At 41.6% G+C, this 8063-nt stretch overlaps 1 protein-coding gene across 1 annotated transcript in view; it reads right to left on the bottom strand.

Annotated features, from left to right (window-relative positions):
- The window catches only part of kif21a (kinesin family member 21A), a 65185-nt gene that overhangs the window by 49286 nt on the left and 7836 nt on the right, over positions 1-8063 (bottom strand). The window lies entirely within an intron of this gene.

Below are 8063 nucleotides of genomic sequence, written 5' to 3'. Positions count from 1 at the left end.
AACATGTCTCATATATATATATATATATATATATATATATATATATATATATAACATAGGATATAGGATATAATTTTGGTAGAATCAGATCCACAACTTGGTGACCAACTTGAACATCATATTACTTGATAAACTTAACGTAAAAAAAAAACCTTTAACAGCCATTAATGCTCAAATGTGATGTTTTACATACATTTTTGATATGCCGTTTTAGCTTGACATTAAAAAACAAATAAAAAACTCAGGGACACATAAATCAAATACCGTAACCTGTATTATAAAACGGATAGTTCCGGTCCTTGATTCTGATTGGTTCGAAGCTGTTGTAAATTACTCTACAAACATACACCTTTGTTTACTTCTGTGTGTTTCTCTGCAACCACTTTGTTGGAACCACAACTGATTCTGAAGAACTACATTGTTTGCCGGAAGAATACTGTTTTTATTAATATCATAACACTTTATTTGCTCCGTTTTATTTTGTGAAACCTTACTACGTATATGGAATAACCGTTTTATAAAAGCAATAAGCCCCATGAAGCCGTGGATTACACTGAATTTATTCGCGTCATGCCTAAGAACCCTTAGCTGTTATAAATTCACTGTAAACCACGGCTTCTTGGTGCTTATTGCTTCATTACAAAACAGATAGTTCCGGTCCTTGATTCTGATTGGCTGAGCCACGTTGAAAGCTGTTTATAACTCCGCTTCGCATCGTGCCTAACAACGCCCCTTAGCTGTTATAAATTCACTGTAAACCACGGCTTCTTGGGGCTTATTGCTTTATTAAAAATAAATAAATAAAAAATCAGTACTGGTCAATCTCTACAGGTCTCTATGATATTCTGGTCTTTAAATATGGCTCTGGTCCTTCTTTCAAATATTGCTCTGATCCCGCTTTCATCTTATTGTTTACCAGGCAAAAATTGTTAGTCCAATCACTCAGAAAAGTAACACCCCACCTCTCTTTAACAAGCCACGTGATTTGAGATATCATTCATGTCTGTAGCACACAGTTTAATACTTAGCAGTATGGTTTGTTCAAACCACCAATCAGCAATAAAAGTGAGGCTTGCATGGCCTAGTAAACACCTCTAAAAAGAGACACTGATGTCACTTTCTGTGGCGCACCTGACAGCAGAGGCTGAGCTTTCACTCTGACTGTGAGAGACACTTTTGTTCAGAGCACAATTCACTGACAGCAGCACAGAGAGACGATTGTGTGCGTGTTTGGTACTGGATCTGTCCTGTACTGAACACCAGAGAGAGACAGATATGTGGGTGAGAGACACATAATCAGAGGATGGGTTGGAGCCAGTCTGTAAAATCTGTATTGTTTGTGTTTTAAAGCAGAACAACATCACATAATTCAGAACATTTGAAACATTGTGATAAACACTGAACTAAATAAACACTTTTATCCATCCATCCATTCATTCCCCTGCTGCTTATCTGGGACCCAATCACAGTGACAGCAGGCTAAGTAGGGCCGCTCACATGTCCTCTGGCAACTTCTCCCAGGTGCTCCCGAGGGATCCCAAGGTGTTCCCAGTCCAGCATGTCCTAGGTCCAACCCTGGTCTCTTCCCAGTTGGACATGACTGAAACACCTCCACTGGAAGGTGTCCAGAAGGCATCCTAACCAGATGCCTGAACCACCTCAACTGGCACTATTCCGAGTCTCTCCCAGATGTCAGAGCTTCTCACCCCTTATGTACACTGCACGCATCTGCGGTGCATTACGGCTCCGACAAGGTTTTGTTCCATCCTCCATGCGGTGCCAACTCACACCAGCAGCATTTGAGAAGTGAAGCGACAGGATTCACGTGATTTGCCTGTCCAATGTTGTTTTTCTTGATTTTTTTGTGTTCTAACATGGGTAAGTTGGCTAAATGCTTGTTTTGTCCTGTTTAATTCTGTTTAGTGTTGTGTTTTTGTCATGTCCTACTTTGTTGTGCTTAGGGCTGTGCAAAAAATCGAATGCGATTTTCATGCACATCTCGTCAGTAAAGCCGCTCCTGTGATTAGTAGTAAATCTCCAGCACGTGCTTTCAGATGGAGCGGCATTTACTACACACAGCCGTGGTTCACTGACAAGCTACACAAAATCACGTTCATTATCGGCAATGAATCACCTGCGATTTTGAACACGATTTTGTGTAGCTTGTCAGTGAACTACGGCTGTGTGTAGTAAATGCCGCTCCATCTGAAAGCACATGCTGGAGATTTACTACTAATCACAGGAGCGGCTTTACTGACGAGATTCGTATGAAAATCACATTAGATTTTTTCCCCAGCCCTAGTTGTGCTGTAGACTTCAAAGTTAATACACTAAAAAGTCCAGCTATAAACGACAAGGATAAAAGATTTGTAGCTGGCAAGGATATAATGATGTGAAATATGACAGATATTTTTATTTTGTATTTACTATGCGGCGTCCATCAAAAATAGCCCAGGTAGCCTATCTTTAGCGAAGTGCCGCAGAGAGCCGCTTCTGAAACGTGACGTGGCACGGCTGGTATATGAATGAATGAATTAATCATTTATACAGCGCATTATTGTGTATTGCTGTACACCCAAAGCACTTTACAATCATATGAGGGGGTCTCCTCGACCAGCACCAGTGTGCAGCATCTACCTGGATGATGCGACGGCAGCCACAGTACAACAGCACCAGTGTGCTAACCACACACCAGCAACAGGTGGAGAGGAGAGAGAGAGTGAGCCAATTCAGTGGATGGAGATTATTAGGAGGCCATGATTGACAAGAGCCAGTGGGAGGGAATTTGGCCATATGATGTTTTAATGACCACAGAGAGTCTCGGTTTAGCGTCTCATCCAAAGGACGGTGCTTTTTTCAGTATAGTGTCCCCATCACAATAATGGGGCATTAGGACCCACACAGACCACAGGGTGAGCACCCCCTGCTGGTCTCACGAACACCCTTATCCAGCAGCAACCTAGTTTTCCCAGGAGGTCTCCCATCTAGGTACTGACCAGGTTGAACCCTGATTAGCTTCAGAGGGCAACCAGTCTTTGGTAACAGGGTGATATTGCTGTGGATGTGGTGAAAACACAATCATTGACTAGAGTGGCCATGATCAGCTCCGGTGGCTGCGTCGGAGCCATTACGTGCCACAGACACGTGCAGTGTAAATATGCAGTCACCCTGTCTCTCAAGGTTAGCTCAGACACCCTTCTGAGAAAATTAATTCCCTACTCAAAGTGGGTAATATCACCTGGCAAGGTAAGAAAGTTTCCATCCTGACTTAAACAGCTTGGACCAGCCTATACTTCCTCACCTAAGCCATCTGATGGTCTGCCACGGTGACAGGCACCAACAACCTTCCTGCAACAGCTCAAATTCCACAATAAAAGCTTTGAACAACTCGGACAACAACAAATTCAATCATAGACCTTTGTCATAAAGTGGTCTGGTACTAGGTACACATATGAACCACCTTATGTTGAAACATGGAGTTTGTTATGGCCAATCCATTCTGAGCACAGAATTCCAACAACACAATACCACTCCCTTCCAGGTCTCTTCGTCATCACCAACATGAGCTTTGAAGACGCCCCGTAGTACTACAGAGTACCTAGGTGGTACCCCTTCCAGGGCCCCACCCAGGGTCTCCAAAAAGGCTGGACACTCTGAAGTGTGGTTTGGCATGTAAGCACAGAACACAGTCAGAATCTTCCCCTCTGTGACACAAATTCATGTGGTGACCCTCTTGTCTATGGAGTTAAACTTCATAACCATGGCGCAGAGTTGGCTTGTGAGTGTTCCCACACCCTCTAGATGCCCTCTAGATCATCCTGGCCGACTGCAGAGAAGGAGCGAGCCCAATCCCTATCTAGGTGTTTGGTTCCAGAGCCCGAGCTGTGTGTGTAGGTGAGGCCATCTATGTCTAGCTGGTATTGCTCAACCTCCTGCTCCAACTCCTACTCCTTCCCCACCAGAGAGGTCACATTCCATGTACCAAAACTTAGTTTATGCAACAAAAGTCCCATCTTCAGGACCCTTTCTCCACCTGCTGTTCATTGTATATTGCATCATTCCCCTAAATCTTCCCCTTGCAGGTGGTGAGGTCACAAGGCGAAAGCCCCGTGTTATTTTTTTTCGGCTAAGCCTGACTGCGCCCATAGGCCCGAGCCAGTAAATAACTAATGGCATAAACAATAAAACAATACAAACAGTAATGTTTATATTATATAAAAAATAATGCTCTGGCTAACTCCACAGACAGCTAAACTAACAAGCATAATTCTGAAATGAAATTACATATTATAAATATAACTGCATACCAAATATCCAATAAAACTAAATGTTCGATACTCAGTATACCATGTCAACCTATGGAAATATGAATATCACAATTGCATAAGATTTAACGTGTTCTTTTTCAGGAAGCAATTCATAACATTTTCTAACCCTATCCCAAAATGTTAATCTTTCCCATATTAATATCAAAGATATTAACAGCAATTTACAGACAAATCTTTGAACTCATCACACCAATGATTACAATGCCAGTTAAAACACTCTACTATTAATCCCACAATTACTAAGAACAGAATGAGTGTTCACGTCTTCCTGAAATCAGACGTCTGTAGACAAGTCTCCGCCTGCCATGTTCGCATCCCTGAGGCAGCTTCATATAGTCTGTATAAATTATTAAAGCGTGATCACTAGACAGCCTTTCACTACTCCTGGCTGCATTTTATGAGAAACCTGGATCATCTTTCCCTTCCAAAATTACAAACCAAACCTTTAGATGAAAGAACAGATGACAGGAATCACGAAAAGTGCAACAAATAAAATTCTAGCATCAGACTAAGACCATATCAATGTATACCACCGAAAGAGAAAGAGAGAAGGAATTTGTTGGATTTGGTATGGATGGACAGTCTTGCATTATGCAGGAATCACCACAGCACCAGAGCTCTCTGTCTCTCTCTGTGTCTGTCATGACTGAGTGAGAGAATGCGTTTTTTCTGCCCTGGGACAGAATGTAGGCCACTACTGGATCTACTGCTGTTTAACCTTAATTCCTCATTCACACGCACTCATGTCTGAGTTCACAGCTATCTTTGACTTTCAGCTCAAATGAATGATTATTAGTATCCACATTCATGTTTCTGACAGTAAACAATAATGACAAAACAGTCCATCCTTGTCAGCAGTCCCTGACAGTGACAACTGTTATAAAGGACATGTTGCTTTAAAAACAAGCCTGTGGTTTGTTTTATAATTAATAAGCAATGCTGCTCTGTTCAGCATTATTTGGATTTTTGGGTATTCTATAAAATTGTGACTTTGTGTGTTAACCTACCACACAAATCTGTAGAGCTGCTGAGCTATTTCCAGCAATATTTCAATTGGAATATGTAGCTTATTAAAAACCATCATCAAGCAAAAACAAACACTCCAGTTACTAACGTAACCTTGGTTCCCTGAGATAAGGGAATGAGCATTGTATCACTGATGCTTATGGGGAATGCATCCAATAGCACCGTGCTATAAGCAAGAGGACGGGTCCTCGTTCCGTGCTACACACCAGTCAGAGAAGACTGACCATTTAAGGTCATAGATACATCTTGTAGACGGGGCTCTGAAAATTCACCCCATGTTCAATTAATTGAGATACATGAAAACTAATATTATATCCATTTTACGCCCCATTCACAGGGGGCGTCAGCGTTAACGCTTGACGGAGGGCGTTTCTGGAGCTTGGTGCTGACGCGACCGTCATAGTGACAACAGCCAATCACATTAGTCTTCTGGTGTTGCATGAACACGATTGGCTAGCGTCTGCGCTAGGGTATTTGCATAAGGCGATCTGATTGGCTGACGCCTGTATTGGCGCTTGAAAAGTTGAAGTTTTCAACGTCTGCCGCGAGCAACGGACCCGACGCGATGGACCCACAATTAATTTCGCCAACACTTGACATCACTCCATTCAAAGTAAATGAGAGGCGTTGACGCTGACGCCCGTGTGAATGGGGCGTTAGCGAATCAATAATTTGAATAAGCTGATAATTATTGCCATGTTATGGTTGATAGCTGATTAATGGCTATTTTGTCAATACAAACTAAAAATAAAACAATCAATCATTTTAAGTACTATAATGGAATAAAAAAAAATATATATATTTTCAAAATGCTATCCCAAAGTATACTGAACAAAATTAATTTTGAGGTTTATTAAATCTTACAGTTAAGTGTTATTAAATAATTAATGTTTTTGAAGAATAACTTGAAGTGAGTTTTCAATGACACCAAATGGTAATCTAAATATAAAACATGGGAAATATGCACAATATTGACCGAAATCCAGACTGTATTGCATTGTTCATTTCTAAATATTAATAGTTTAATATTGTAATGAAAATGTGATGGGGAGATGAGAATGTGCATAGCAGGAATAAGCCAGTGGTCTCTATGTGACACAGGCTATTGATGCAGTGCAATGAGGCGCCACAGCTTTTCACAGCATGAGTTTGTGAGCACATACACAATTGCAACATGTGTGAGAGCCAAGAGATGAGAGTGCCGGCTTAATTCAGTCCCACAGGCCCCCCGAGACCCACTCAAGGGAGAACCAGCCCTAAATACAGTATGAGATATAATGGGAGTAAACAGATATCAGATGGACCCAGATGCATTGTGGGATACAGCAGAACAGTCTGTCTGAAATAATCAGCCTGTTCTTTTCTGTCTTGGCAGTTTATCAAACTTTTCTAGTGAAATCACAGTCTCCGAGACATTTGGAAGAGCATGAAAAGGCAGAGGGCAACAGGTACGAGGGGTAAAACTAGGGTTTTCAAGCGAGAGAGAGCGTTCTTTGTTCTTTAACTAGAGCACTACGTCAAACTCAATCCAAATGCATTTGACTTGTTGCCATTTTGTCCCACAGTACAGCAGAAGTGTCTAGAGCTGTCAGATAGGTGCATTTCAGCTTTGCCATCACAGGAATAAATTAAATTTTAAAGTGCCCCTATTACGCCATTTTAAGGCTCCTAATAGTGTTTTGGGAGTCTCCTACAATAGGATTACATGCATGCAAAGTAAAAAAAAAAAAAAACGTTATCGCAAAATATGTAATATCACCTAATTTTCCAGCGATTCGCAAACGATTCGTTCGAAGCAGTTCTAAGATTCAGTCTCTCTAAACCCCTCCTTTCCCTGAGCCTACTCTGCTCTGATAGGTCAGATAGCCCAGTCTGTTGTGATTGGTCTACCACATACAGCACGTGTCAGAAACAATACACCCATTGCCACAGTTCAGTATTTTCCACGCTCGATAGAATATATAAACATCTATTATTTATCATACATATAGGTTTTGATTCAATGGAGCCAGCTGGTCCAAATAAACAGGGTACTGAGCCAGCTTTCAAGAGCAAGCATTTTGTGAATCCCACGTTGAACTCCCCGAAATTAGAGAAGCAGTCGTCAGTAAAATTACGTGTTTGTGGGCGGGGTCAAGTTGTTCACGGCCGGCCAACGTAGAACATAGGGGGGAATTATGCAAATGTCTTACCCCATGACGTGTAGCAGTCATGGAAGTGGGATTCGAATTACTGACGACTCATTCAGGCTGTACAGAGTCAATTCTTTCTTTTGGGAGACAATAAGTTTATTCATCACGGTTTGGCTATAGTAGCCTGACCATGAATACTGAGCCTGTGTGGAGTTCCCGATGGACAGTTTTGTTGGAAACAGGAGAGTCAAGGTGCGCATTCAATTCTGCATTGAGTTGGGCAGCTGTGGTTTTATTTTTTATTTTTGGATACATCCATTTTGGGCAGCTTCTTGTGTCGACTGTTACTCCTGTTGGATGTGGTTCATACTTCATGTTGGTATGCTGACATTACTCATGATACGCCATGAAGACTGGCTGTCCTGGTCACAGATGCGCCAGCGAGACGCACACCAACAATTTGTCCTCTTTGAGGACTCTGATATGTCTCCCATTAAGTTGTGTTGAGTTCTCACAAAGTATAGTACTTCACATTCATCTCAATAAACTTTTGAAATTTTGAAAAAAATTTCATCAA

Source organism: Sinocyclocheilus grahami, unplaced genomic scaffold, assembly GCF_001515645.1.
Source record: "Sinocyclocheilus grahami isolate Dianchi unplaced genomic scaffold, SAMN03320097.WGS_v1.1 scaffold543.1, whole genome shotgun sequence".
Lineage (NCBI taxonomy): Eukaryota > Metazoa > Chordata > Actinopteri > Cypriniformes > Cyprinidae > Sinocyclocheilus > Sinocyclocheilus grahami.
This window is presented reverse-complemented; position numbering and strand designations above follow the sequence as displayed.